Source organism: Anabrus simplex, chromosome 2 (assembly GCF_040414725.1).
Source record: "Anabrus simplex isolate iqAnaSimp1 chromosome 2, ASM4041472v1, whole genome shotgun sequence".
NCBI classification, from domain to species: domain Eukaryota; kingdom Metazoa; phylum Arthropoda; class Insecta; order Orthoptera; family Tettigoniidae; genus Anabrus; species Anabrus simplex.
Window position 1 is genome coordinate 20,509,874 of NC_090266.1, and position 15,372 is coordinate 20,525,245.

Below are 15,372 nucleotides of genomic sequence, written 5' to 3' on the forward strand. Positions count from 1 at the left end.
ACAGTCAAACTTTACATCATATTTGATTTTGTACCATTATCAGGCACTTAGTGAATGTTCCTTTTAAGTCCTGGATATCCCACTCTGCTTCATCGTTTGTCCACCTGTGATGAGAGGATATGGAACAGATTTCTTCGCACCGGGCGTGTTGGCCGTGCGGTTAGCAGCACGCAGCTGTGAACTTGCTTCCGGGAGATAGTGGGTTCGAATCCCACTGTCGGCAGCCCTGAATATGGTTTTCTGTGGTTTCCCATTTTCACACCAGGAAAATGCTAGGGCTGTACCTTAATAAGGCCACGGGTGCTCCCTTCCAACTCCTAGGCTTTTCCTATCACAGCGTCGCCATAAGACCTATCTGTGTTGGTGCGACGTAAAGCCACTAGCAAAACAAAAACGAAATTCTTCGCCTCTGTTACCCTCAATGAATAAACAACCTAGGCATTGAAACTGTGTTTTATCATTCGATCTTGATGCGTTTTATCTTTGAAGTCTCATTTCTCACACCAAGATCCTTGTTCAAAAAGAAAGAATGTTTGCATCCTCTACTCCATACTTGCTACACTAAAACAAACTCATTTCTACTGCAGATGTATGATGGTTAGTACAGTACATATCAACAGTGCTCATAGGAGGTAAGAACTAACAGTAAAGAAAATAATGGAAAGGTATGAAAGATAAATGAAGAATTGGAAATGGGGATTTTAATGACAAAAATTAATTTATATATAGGTGACACCATTTATTTCAAACATAGCACAAAGTATATTATATTTCTCACAACAACACAGCTTCCATCAACTTACTGCATTCTGCAGCACCTCATTTGGTTTCAAATTCACTAAAGGATGGATGTTTACCAAACAATCCACATAGAAAATACAGACAGGAAAAGTGAAGAGATCAAGAAGAAACAGTACTTCCAATACTCACTCACTACTTAAACGCAAAAGTTCGTACTGAACTTAAAACCATTCTCCATGGATAGAGGTAATGCAAAGCTGCACAAATTACAATGAAATTAAACAAACAGTATTGATCTGCAACAATATAATATCAAATATTTAATGTCTGTGCAAATGAAAATGAATTTCTCAAATAATTTTCATTTATAAATTTGAAGGAAAAATAAGTACACTAAAGAATGAGAAAAATAAGTAAAGGCTGCTAGATTGGAGTTAGTCTGCAGTTTCAGCAGTGATAGGCCATCTCTGAATCATGTGAGAATATTTCCAAAAGAAATCAGTACTTTCCTAACTAAACAGGAGCTATTTTAATCAGTCACCATTCAGCTAGGTACTTCAACGATCGTCAGAAGTATCTGCACAAGATATTTAAATCTGTTCAAAACAAATACCAAAATAAAAAGATAAAAATAAATACACTTCACCTCAATCCTCTGTACAGTTTCTGAGAGCCTAACTGAAAGACAACCAACCAAATGTATTCAAGTACATAAATGTTAAACCAAATAGGCCTATAAGAATATAAAACATTATAAAGATTTTATAGTAAACAATTTGAAACAATTTTATAAAAACAATTCAGAAAAACTTCACATCTTTTTCAACATTCTTTCCATCAAGAATTTTGTTGAGACAGAAATGACAGTACCTGGTACACACAACTAGTACTGTGTGTAGAAGGTATATTTTAACATAGCAAACAGCAATCATATGGAAAGAGACATCGCAAGACTCTTATTTCCCCACAATAATATAACTTACATCTATAACTTACACCTATAAACAATGAGTGTAGATCGCTATAATAAATAGAAAACATTAGAAAATCACATAAATTGTGGCCTTCCCATGCTCTTGGAAAACTGGTGAGTATTGGGAAGTAATGTACCTGTAGAAAAAGCAATCATTCACAATATTATACTAATGTACAAATGCAAATTACATGCACAGTTCTTATACATCTTTTATAGTTGATAATTTTATATATATTACACTAAATTAAAATAGGAAAAGAAGGAGATTACAAAACAACAATTTATTATTTTATTTCTATATTACTAACAATAGGAAACTCACAATAAACTTTAACTAATACTGATAAAGAAGATAACACTACCACACATTGACAACATTTCTCTAAACCAGAATTTGGTCAATATTCATTTTTTCACCTCTCTTTTTATTTTTTATTTTTTTAAGAAGGAAGCCATACTCTCCAGTGCCGACTCAGTTAAATGTAATGTGAAAGCTTTTCAGTCTGCCGAACACACAAGCTAATATTCCTTGTTTAATAATATAGTGTTCGGCAGACTGAAATGCATTTAAGTTACATTTTCTCATCTCTTCAGAAATATATTCCAAGAACATCTTTAGTATCATATACATGCATGACGCTTTGTGAATTTAAAAGAAACTCTAACCAGTGCACCTGATAGCAGATTGTTCCACTTTTTTGTTCAGAAACAAACTTACTTCAAGTAACTTTGATGAATGATCTACAGATGGTCAATGACTTAGGAATTTAGAACCTTATGATTCTTATTTATAAAGAGAGGACACCCACTAGCTCATATATATGCTCAAATACCAAACTTGCATTATGTTAAAAAATGATACAATGTGAAATCCCACAACAAAATCCAACTAATGAAATTGGTTAGGTGTAAGGAAAAGCAATTTTCAAGTAAAATAATTAGCTGACAAAAATTTTCCAGGAGTGATTTCATGTCAGCAACTTAATACCATACCTAATAGCCTGGTCAGGAACACCAGAAAGTCCGGTCCTGGAATGCCATTTTCTTCTCATTTCAGCCACTGTCATAAAATACAAATATATAGACATGATACTGTATAGGCTTTTGGGCTTACGCCGTGTTAAGAAAATAAGGTGAAATTCTTTACGTTTCGCAGAGAACTGTGCTCTGCGTCATCACAAGAAAATCTCGACTGTCCACGAGAAAGGTTTACTTATTATTTATTACTTCACTACTACTATTACTTCACTAAAACAATTACATTCATCAGCATAACTGGCGCTTCAACTGGGCATTTGGCTGGTTCACATGCATCTAGGATTTAAATTACCAATTCGGCCACCTGACGAAAGTTTTTATGACAATATTTCCGCCTCATGAGTAAAGTACAATTTATCATCACCACAAGTGATATTTAGAGTACAGCCAGCCTTTCTCGTGGACAGTCCAGATTTCCTTCTCGTGACACAGAGCGCAGTTCTCTGCGAAACGTAAAGAATTTCACCTTATTTTCTTGACACGGCACTAGCCCAAAAGCCTATACAGTATCATGTCTATAAGTACGGGCCGTGAAATCATCAATGGCAATACAAATATATGTTTGTTAGAAAGATGTAATTTAGAGGATATTTCAGTGGTGTTTGTGTTCAAAACGGTACAATGAAGGGTTGAAGACGTTGGGAAGTCATCTGGGTGTAGTTCTTTCTGTTGATGCTAGATGGCATAAATGGTGCGTTGTTTTAATAACAGAAACCTTGACCTTCCTAATTTGGCCACTTACAAGTATCTGTAGGTAGTTTTCTTGCCAATAACATACTTTCTTTAAAGGGAGTGACAAATGACTGAACTACAGCAGGTGATTGAAGAATAAGTTTTTATTGATGCAAGATGGGAAAATAACTGTGGCAATGTTTCTCATGCAGCAAATATAAGCCCTTCATTCTTGAATTCTTTACAGGCAAACAATGTTGGATAGAGTTTGTTCCAATTACAGAACCAAGAAACGGACCGTTTAGAATGTAGAATTTAGAAAATACTCACGGTTAATATTCACTACAATAAAAGTAGGTATAACATTGAATGTTCTGTTTTTAATTGGAGTACAGTTTAGAAGCTTGCCATGTACTGCCATTTTTTTAAATTATGAAACAGAAAAATACATTTCAGAAGAAAAAGTTATATAAAGAGGATCCTTTGGGTATTTTTTTGGAATACTAAGAGAATGGAATGTTGGGCAGATTAACTATAATAATTAAGAAATTACCAACATTAATCAAACACTTTCAGCATAGAACTAAGCAATTTCACCTTGCACTCAGAACGTTAATACAAAATCAACAAATAATTTACCATAGTACTTATTAGTTTACTATTACTTCAAAAAAAACAAACAATAATGTTCATCAGCATAACTGGCGCTTCAACTGGGCATATGGTTGGTTCATATCCATCTAGGATTTAAATTCCAAATTCATTGGCCACCTGATGAAAGTTTTTATGACAATATTTCTGCCTCATGAGAAAAGTACAATTTATCATCATCATAAGTGATATTTTTACAAGGATTGTACAATTTAGAATATACCCACCCTTAATATTCACAATAATAAAAAAATAAAATTTGAACTACTTATATTTCTTTCATGTGAAGGCTAAGCTACTGCTATCTAGATCACAGTCATATCATGGCAATGTCAATAGTAGAGAGATAATTTCTCATATTAGCATACTCCTCTCGACTTTTACATCATTAGCAGCATTAATAGCTGTCATACAAAAATTCCAGTTTTTTTTTTTTTATTTTGTCTATTTCAAATTTGTTGATGAAAATATGTTTTTAATTTTCCTCCTTCCAAACATAAATGATTGATCTCCACAATATTTTGAAACACAGAGTTTCTGACATTTAAGATCAATACATTCAACATAGACAAAGTTATAGCAAATTATTAGACATAGGAACATATTGGGAAATGTATTAGATAGAACTCAAATTAACTTAGCTTAAATTAGAAGTCATTCATTAACACTAAATTATAACATTTTTAGAGCAAATGTCAGAATACTTCTAGGGTATATAACTTACCATCACTGAGGTATCACCCAATAGAGTTTACAAAGTAACCAGAATAATAAATATAAATTAATTAGAATGCAACAAAATCTTATTTGCTTCCAAGAAATATTTTCAAGCAGGATTTATTCACTGTATTGAATACAACATTTGCATGGAAATAAACAATTAAAAATGTTTTGCATCAACGTTTCTCATTCATTTCATATACTAGCAGTAAAAATCTAACTAATGAACGAAAATAATAAAATCCAGTACACTGGGTACTTCCTATGTCTGTTAATTATACTATTGTATAAGCTCCATTGACATAAAACATAGTAACAGCAGCAACTGCATTCTCATGAGCTGAACGTCGTTGGATGATCTCACTTCTTTCAGGATGGCCAATAAGCAATTCGCGTTTGTCAATCCTGTGCACAAAGAACATATCAAAATTACAACCAACCTGCAAAATTACTACTACTACTACTACTACTACTACTACTACTACTACAACAACAACAACAACAATAATGGCGTGTGGCCTCCAAAGAGGCCTGGTGCAGGTCTTTCGAGTTGACGCCGTAGAGGCGACCTGAGGATGGGGCCCTACCTATGATGAATTCCAATGATGAAGACTGCACACACACCCAGCCCCCAAGCCATCGGAATTAACCAATGAAGGTTAAAATCCCCCACTCAGCCAAGAATCAAACCCAGGGCCCTCTGGACCAAAGGCCAGCACACTAACCATTTAGCCACACGGCTGGACAAAGCAAACTCGTGCCCTCATTCTGAGGTGGTGCAGCTCTTTTGTGGCATACCCCCAATGGAGGTGAGCTGCATGTACCATTTTAACCTCATACCAGCCCTCCTACCATTCTTAAATTTCTAGCAGTACCAGGAATCGAACACTGGCCTCCAAGGATGGAAGCTAATAGTGCTAACCATTACGCTACGAGGAGGACATAATATATTTGATGCACAGTTTCACATAGGGTAAAACAAAAACCATGCTCTACTTCTAAAGGCTTCAGAGAATAAGTCAACATTAGCTCTTCTGAGGTCTAGTTCTTTTGCAGAAAAAAAAACAAAAGTGATACAAAGTTTCTTAGTTGATGTCACAAGTCAGAGTCAGTGCCGAGTCTTAGATGCTACCCATACAACGGAACCTGCTGGAGATTAAGACAAATGGTACTCAAATGACACGAGTAAATTTATTGGCATGTAAAAGAATCCCTTTCAGAGCAACCAATCCCTCTGTTGGGTGTGAGCCCATGATCCTGGGATTCGGAGGCCAAGACCGATCTACAAAGAGCTTGTCTTATTTAGGTTGAATGCTAACTGGGCCTGAGAATTGAAGCTATTTCTTCAATCACCACCCCAGAGTAGCTGGCCCACCCATATGAGTCACAGTGTGTTTCATTATTCTGACTGCATATAACTGCCGGGCCTTCTCATGGGGACGATTCTATGGCAATCGAGGCCTTCACCAATCTCAACAGATTGAGGCTGATTTTGTTGTGGATCAAGGCCTTCCTGTTCAAAGTAGGCCTGCACCAGATTCTAGTAGTTTACAATAATTCAGGATCTTTCTGGGCACCTGGTGCATTGTTAATCAGTTTCTAGAATCTTCTAGCAGCTTCTTTATCGTGAGGCTCAACAGTCCATAGACATACTTGTTTTGCTCTCTACTGGTCCTATAAATATTGCTGTCACTGCACCACAATTATCTCCTCTTAATGGCATAATTACTGCCCACCTTGAGTCTGCCTTCATGATCACAATTTACTGTATATCACCAAATCCAACATGATATTTTTTCCTCAGAATTTCATGTAAAAGTCAGGGGCAGTTTTGCATTTGCTACCTAACAGTAAAAAACACCACTGGCAGCTATCATGCATGCACAAAACTCTCTGACCTTAAAGATGTGGGTCTAGCAGCAGCCAGTTGTACTGAATGCTTAGCAGAAATAACATCTTTATAGACAGCAGGAATATTTCCACCAGCTTGGCTGAGGGTGGATTGCTGCAGCAACACGCCCCTACAATGAATCTACCAATCACCACTGATCTGCATTTAGGGCAGTCGCCCAGGTGGCAGATTCCCTATCTGTTGTTTACCTAGTTTTTTATTAAATAATTGCAAAGAATTTGGAAATTTATTGAACATCTCCTTTGGTAAATTACTCCAATCCCTAAGTCCTATTCCTATAGGATTTGCCCCAATCTGTCCTCTTGAATTCGAACTTTATCTTCATACTGTGATCTTTCCTAATTTTAAAAACACCATTCAAACTTTATCATCTACTAACGTCATTCCACGCCACCTCTCCACTGACAGCTCGGAACATACCACCTATATTAAATTGTAAAATCCTTTTATTTACAACCACCTACTCAATACAATACAATATACTCATTGAATTATAAAATAATCATGAGGTATTTTAAATAATGGGTTATGTCTTTATACATTAACGGCTGATGATGTTTGCTATGCCGAACGAAACATGTCCCATTATTTAAGATACTTCATGATTATTTTATAATTCAGTGAGTGTATTGTATTGTATTGAGTAGGTAGTTGTAAATAAAAGGATTTTACAATTTAATATATTATCTTCAATACGGTTCTATTATGAGATTAATTACATGTAACATACCACTTATTGCAAGAAATCAGCTCCACATCCCCTATCAGATCTTATTTACATTAAATCAATAAAAGTAATTTCCACCTTTTTGATACTTATATTTGCTTTAAGCAAATTAATTATTTATAGTATATGTTTCGTTCCTTGGGAACATCTTCAGCTATGTTACTATGCATAGGTGAAATTACAAAGCACATTTTATCTTCTCAAACATCATAAAAAGTACCTTGTTATGCTTAAAAATTATATGAATTTAAAGATAGAAATTATTAACATCTATGAGGGATTTGGATTTTTTTCAGTTCTGGAATCAAGTAATCCTGGCGAGGGTCTCATAAACCAGAACCATACTCTAGTTGGGGTCTTACCAGAGACTTATATGCCCTCTCCTTTACATCCTTACTACAACCCCTAAATACCCTCATAACCATGGGCAAAAATCTGTACTCTTTATTTACAATACCGTTTATTTGATTACCCAAAAGAAGGATCTTTCCTTATATTAACACCTAGGTACTTAGTGACCCCCATAAGGAACTTTCACCCCCATCAACACAGTAATTAAAGCCAAGAGAACATTTCCTATTAGTGAAACTCACAATCTTTTAAGTTATTTATTACTCTGTACAGAATAACATTATCCGCAAAAAGGCTTACCTCTGATTCCAGTTCTTTACTCATATCATTTATATGTACAAGAAAACAAAGGTCTAATAATACTGCCTTGCAGAATTCCCCTCTTAATGATTACAGGATCAGATTACAGCTGAACGAGCAGTGGAAATCCTCCCCTAAACTCTTTCTCATGGCTTCTCTTGACCTTCAAGTTTTCCACACCACTTGTACTTCATTATCACGTTGTCTCCATGAGACTCACCACAGTCTAAAATTAGAGAGGAGATCCTCTGTTTTCAACAAGCTTTAAAAATGATTCAACGTTCGAAAGTTCAAAGAATAATTTGACTTATTTTTAGTGTTTTTTAGTAAGTGCATGTTTATTTTTATATTTATAGCCAATTTTTAATGTATATCTTTATCTGGATTTCTTGAAATAATATTCCCCAGGCTGAAGATGAAACATGTAGGATAGGGAGGGGTAAATATGAGACAAAAACAAAACTTTAATTTTTTGTATTCCAAAAAATTATATGAAATTTATTGTAAGTGATTAAAATGATGTTAAATGGCAAGCTGAATTCAATTTGAAAAGCAATTTTGCTCTAGTATATGTACTTCTTTGTTAAAGAAAATAAAACTGTCTTTTTTTTTACCCGACAATTGGGGTAAAAAGAAGACAGTGTGGGGCATATAAAAGACAGAATTTTATCTCTATACAAAAAAAGAGCTAGAGCAATAGGAGTGAAAAAAGGAGACCCAGCATATTTCTTTTAGTATAATGTGCTTAAAAAAATATAATTTTCTCCAATAAAAGTCAATTTTTACAAGATGTAAATCGGCTGATGTGTTTTATAATGTTATTTGCTTTATGACCCACTAACTACATTTTTTAAGGCTTTCAGAGACGCCGAGGAGCCAGAATTTAGTCCCGCAGGAGTTCTTTTACGTGCCAGTAAATCTACCGACACGGGGCTGTCGTATTTCAGCACCTTCAAATACCACCGGATTGAGCCAGGATCGAACCTGCTGATGTGTTTTAGGCACTAATTTATAACAATTGATTGTTCAAGAAAATATTGAAAGCAAACATTGTAGATAACCTGCAGACATTATTTTTCAAATACATCAACAGGCTGAGAGAGCCTCCGTGCCTCAGGCTGAAGTTGCCTGCCTCTCACCGCTGGGTTCCGTGGTTCAAATACCGGTCACTCCATGTACGATTTGTGCTTGAGAAAGCAGAGGCGGGAGAGGTTTTTCTCTGGGTACTCCGGTTTTCTCTGTCATACTTCATTCCAGCAACACTCTCCAATATCATTTCATCAGTCATTCATTAATCATCGCCCCTGAGGAGTGCGAAAGGCTTCGGAAGCCAGCACAATTCCTATCCTTGCCGCTAGATGGGGGGTTCATTTATTTAATTCCTGACCCGGTCGAATGACTGGAAACAAGCTGTGGAAAACAATATTGCTCTTCAGTAGTTTCACTAGTGCCAATATAGACCTAGGCTAATTCTGAATATCTGCAAGGACTCTTACCTGAACTGTCTTTTCTTTACCCCCTCTTGATTATATACTTTTTAAACTGAATGGGAAATCTGGAAACAGCACTTTTCACCATTAACTCTGTAGCATTCCAAAGATAAACCAATATAGATGCCTTTCAGCATGAAAACAGAGTAGCCAACTACGCAAATACAAAATAACAGGAAAAGTTTGGCAAACACATTTGAAAGTTTTCCTGCCAAAATTTTCATGAATACAAAATTTAATTCGGTGCAAATTTATTAAATCTATTTTATATGATTTCACTGTAAGATATGCTTATATCCATATAAAAAGAATGCTGTGAATCAAATACAATTTTTTCTCCTAGTAAATGGTGCTCATAATAAGCTGTCACCTTCTGTGTCTCTCATATTTACCCCTCCCTACCCTACTGTAATGATTTTGTAACTCTATTCTCTTCTGAACGTATTGTATTGAAAAGATGGACTACTGCTCTTTAACTTATCAATATTATTGTCGATATGGACAAAAAAGAAATTTATTTCTTGCAACAGAATAGAGAAGGTGAAATCTGGCTGCAATTTGCTTTACATTGCACGACGTATATAGGTTTTACGACGACTATGTGATAAAAAAGGCTAGGCATGGGAAGAAAGTGGCCATGGCCTCAATTAAGGTACAGCTGCAGCATTTGCCTGGTGTGAAAATGGGAAACCATGGAAAAACATCTTCAGGGCTGCCAAGAGTGGGGCTCGAACCCACCATCTCCCAAATGCAAGCCAACAGTTACATCACCCACTCACTCGATACAACAGAAAGTAAGCAGATTCAAAATACAGAAAGGTGGTGGCATACAGCGATTCTGCAAAGGGAAGGTCCAGAAACAACTGGGTAAAGCTGGGGAAAAAGTGAACATCTTGGCAGAATGATGAAGTGAGAGCAGCTTGTAAACATAAAGGGAAGGTGTGTCAGAAATGGCTCCAAATAAGGGGGAACACAGGCAGATTGTACGTAGATGAAAGAAACCCAGCGAAACAAATAACTGTTGATACCAAGAAGTTGTGGGGAGATTTCAGTAATAACATTGACAGGCCAGGCCAAACAACAGAGAAAACTTCCTGGACAATAATAAAGAATCTTACAAAGGGAGGGAAATGGGAAATGAATACTTTTTTTGGGTAAATCATAACAGATCCCAGGGAATCACTGGACAGGTGGAAGGAATGTTTTGAGGTCTGCTACCTTATTCCCGTGTGATTCAGTATAACCGATCACCACAAGTTTATATGATGCTTGTTCAATGCTAATATTATTTTAAACCACAGAACATGCTTGTACCCAAAACACTCATAAAATATGTTTGTACCAGACCGCAATAGAGCATCGCTGATTCACTCACTGAACAAGAGTGGAACACAGAGAGAGACAGAAGTGTGAGATGCGGGGATGCCAAGTTGCCTACTCATAACAGCACGGACAGCAAAAGCAAAAGTACAGAAGTGTAAGAATTTCTTCATCCCATCATACCTGTAAATTCTAAAACGTTGACCTACTATTTTAGGCCCCTTTAAACAACAAGCATTATCATCATCATCATCATCATATATTTCTTGGGGGCTTAAAAGTTTTCTGAAAGACCAAATTAATTTTAACATCAAATCCTAAGGAAGTGTTTAGGGAAATTCTAGTGACATTAATGAGGATAAATGGAAGATAAGGAAGAGAAATGGAACACAAGGTGTAGCAAAGTACAAAGGTAGAGATACAAAAGCACAGGCCTTTAGGGTAAGCAGACTAAGGCCCTTTTCCTAGCTGTTCCTTCTGTGTCGGTATCCCCTGCCTGGTCTAAGAGAACGGCTCTTAACAAAGCCTACACCTGACTGTTAACTTGGGAGCGACTCCTCAGGGCTGTGGGCTGAGTCTAAACATTGCTTGTGTCGAGCTGTAGTGTGTATGCTTGGGAGTGATTCTCAAGCCCTGAGCTGGGCATGGCCAATGGTATCCCTTGCCCGTTAATTTGGGAGCGACCCTCGGGGTCTTGAGCAGGACAAAAAGTTGCTATAAGAGAAGGGCTCTTAACAACACCTACACCTGACAACTTGGGAGCGACTCATCGGGGCTGTGAACCGAGTCTACGCACTGCTTGTGTCGAGCTGTAGTGTGTAAGTTGAGGAGCGATCCTCGGGCCCTCAGCTGGGCGCGGCCGACGGTATCCCCTGCCTGTTAACTTGGGAGCGACCCCTTGGGGCCGTGAGCTGGGCAAGGATTTATAACACCTACACCTGACTGTTAACTTGGGAGCGACCCTTCAGGGCCTTGAGCTGGGCAAGGATTTATAACAACACCTACACCTGACTGTTAACTTGCAAGTGACCTTCGGGCCTTGAGGTGGGCGAGGATTTATAACAACACTTATGGTATTTACTGCCTGCTAACTTGGTGGGAGCGACTTTGGGGCCCTGAGCTAGGCGCTTAGTACGAGTCTCTAGGGGCTCTGTGTTAGTTAGCGACTGACTGAGCTACTGTTGAGTAATTTCTTATGATACAGTTGCAAGCAATAGGCTTTGTTCACTAGCGAGCTCAGCGAAAAAGTGCTGTGTGTGTGACATTCCAGAGATAAGCGGGATGTGCGCTCGCCAGACCACACAGGTTCCAGCAGCTTGTCTTTGCATAGAAGCTCACTCATTTACTAACTTCGTCCCCCCAGCGAATCGAACAACAATGTTTTTGTAGAACTAGGTAAAAGATTACAAACACATCCCCTGTAAGTAGGTAGTGTAGAACAACACCCACAGTATTTCTTGTCCGGGACTTACGCATCTCAGAGAGGGTAAAACCCAGTGCCGGCACATAGCTTACTCCAGCACCAAAAGGTCAGCACAAAGCTAAACGCCCTCAACAGCGTAACATGCATCTCAGAGAGGGCAAAGTTCGGTGCCGGCACATAGCCTACTCCAGCACCAAGGGGTCTTCACAAAGCTTAATGTGTCCTGGCATTGCTTCTAACCTATCCGACTACCCCTTGGTCACAGGAAGTAGAATAACACCGACGGTATCCCCTGTCTGCGGTGACTAAGAGAGGGATTTACCTCAAGCGGCAACCCTCGGGCCCTGAGCTGTGTCCTGGCATTGATTCTAACCTATCCGACTACCCCTTGCTTTTAGGCAGAATCATAGATAGCCTTCTTAACGACAACACAAGAAATCTGTTTTACGGCCGGATGCCTTCCTAAGGTCAATCAAGTAACAGGACATTAAGTAACCGGGATTTAGAATCGCAGTATCCAGTGTCTTACTTGACGAACAACGTAATGTGTATTTTTGCTAAGTCACTTCCGTTTAAGTTTTTTGCAAGGAGTAGCAAAAACTTGCAGTACTAAGAGCAGACTACACGCAAAAAAAAATTATGATTTAATCTTTTTTCCTCTACCCCTTTTTTACATGTAAGTATGTAGAGGTGTTTTTTTTTTTTCTTTTTTTTTTTTTTTTTTTTTTTTGGTGCTTGCCTCTGCCGTCGTTTTCTTACTAGGTCTGAAAATTTCTCTGATCAGAAATGAGTTCTTACAGTTGCTGCACAAAAAGCAAAGAATATTTTAAGTTAAAGCATGTCTGCTTGTTTGCTTCTCGTCCCAGACACCTCGAGTTCGAGGATGCAAGTAGCCTAGGAATAACAGTCATGCTGAGCAGCAGTCGCATCATAGACCAAGGCTGTAGAGGTTTAGTTTTCTGCTTGCTTCCCCCGTCATGTACAGTGCGTGCTTTGACTCCAAGTTTGAATCCTTACCAAGTCAGAGATTTCTCCGTCGGATGGGGACCGTCAAAAAGGGCACCCGGTCGTTCTCCGAGATAATAGTATATTGAGAAGGAACCCTTGCTATAAGATGGCAGTGTGGCAACAAGTAGCAGCTTGCTTGCTTGTCCCGTTAAATTTTGTACCAAGACAGCAGTGGGCTATGTGCACGTCGTGTCTTGTTTCAAAGATGGCCGCTGTCAAAAAGCACGTGGCTTTGAAGAGCACGTGGCTAAGGTAGAAGTTTAGTCCTGTAAAGATAGCAGCACGATGCTGTCTTGATTAAAGATTGCCGCTGTCAAAAAGCACAAGGCTTTAAAGAGCACGTGTCTAAGGTATGAAGTTTAGTATCGTAAAGATAGCAGCATGATGCTGTCTTGTTTAAAGATGGCAGCTGTCAAAAAGCACGTGGCTTTGAAGAGCATGTAGAATTTTTCAAACTGCCCGCCACCACATGCCTAAGGTGGCATCAATGTGGATTTAGCCCCGTCATGATGGCAGCACAATGTTCTCTTGTTTAAAGATGGCAGCTGTCAAAAATGCAAGTGGAATTTTTGAAATTGCCCGCCACCACATAGCTAAGGTGGCATCCATGAGGATTTAGCCCCGTCATAATGGCAACACGATGCTCCCTTGTTTAAAGATGGTCGCTGTTAAAAAAGCATGTGGCTTTGAAAAGTACGTAGAATTTTTCAAATTGCCTATCGCCACCACATGCCTAAGGTAGCACCCATGAGGATTTAGCCCCGTAATGATAGTAGCAAGATGCTCTCTTATTTAAAGATGGTTGCTGACAGCTGCCAAAAAAGCATGTGGAATTTCAAATTTCGCGTGCCTACGTGCCTAAGATTGCAACTATGAAGTTTAGTGCTGTTAAGATGGCAGCACTGAGGTTAGCAATCATCTGTTGTTTAAAGATGGCAGCTGTCAAAAAGCACGTGGAATTTCAAATTGCCCGCCACCACATCCCAAAGGATGAGGTTTAGTGCCGTAAAGATGGCGGCACGGTGCTCTGTTGATTAAAGATGGCAGCTGTCAGCTGTCAAAAAGCATGTGGCTTTGTTTACAAACAAGAGCATGTGGAATTTCAAACTGCCCACCACCACGTGCCTAAGGTGGCAATTGTGATGTTTAGTGCCATCAAGATGGCAGCACTGAGGTTAGCGATGTGTTGTTGTTTAAAGATGGCCGATGACAGCTGTCAAAAAGCACGTGGGCAAATTCAAATTTCGCGCCAAAATTCAAAAATCTGCAAAAATTCAAATTTCCCGAGCTGGTGCCATCAGCATCACGTGACCCGCTCCGCGGCCTATGATCTGCCCGCTGTAGGATGCACCTAGCCTCTCTACTCGTACCATATATGGTGCTGCGTCACTTACATAGTATTGTCAAACAATTCTAATGCAGTCAATAAAAACATTTCACCAGGTCTATTCAATTCCAATCTTCCAATAACAACGTTGGTTAGATAGCATCAGTTGTCTCATCGACAGAAACTTGCAGCTTCTTCTCCAAAAACCTTAAAAGTAGTTGGGTAAAAACTGTCACCGATACTTCAGCGGCTACACCAAACACAGTAAAGGGAGGAAAGTAAGTGCAATTACACAGTGCTTAAGACACTACACACACAATGAAACATCTGATAAACTACACGCCGATAGCAACACTGGTAAATATCAGTAGGGCCAACTTGAGGATAATAAACCAGGAACGTGGAAAGGTGACTGGGAAATCTTACGAAAGGGCCATGGAGGGGCAAAGGTTGCAGATTCCGAAAAGCCAACAGTGATCTCTGGTTTTCAAAATATAATTTACAAAATCGTCAGTACAAATTAACTTCCGTAACAAATTCAGCTGTACACCAAAGCTAGATACACACTAAACATTATGTATGTACTTTGACAAACCACAGTATAGGTGTTCTTAGACAAGAGCTTTGCCTTAACTTCAAAGAGTTAACCAAGTGCATCTCAGTACAAATCAAATTCGACGAATACAATATTGAAGGTAAGAGGAAGCACAAAATAT

The 15,372-nt window shown here is 38.3% G+C and overlaps 1 protein-coding gene across 4 annotated transcripts in view; it reads right to left on the minus strand.

The window, feature by feature from the left end:
* Window positions 1–730: 730 nt before the first annotated feature.
* LOC136863885 (E3 SUMO-protein ligase PIAS3) overlaps window positions 731–15,372 on the minus strand; it is a 566,508-nt gene continuing 551,866 nt past the window's right edge. For all 4 annotated transcript variants that reach the window (XM_067140273.2, XM_067140272.2, XM_067140274.2 and 1 more), the window contains one exon: window positions 731–5,203. The gene's annotated coding sequence lies outside the window, so the exon portion shown is untranslated. The remainder of the gene's footprint in view (window positions 5,204–15,372) is intronic.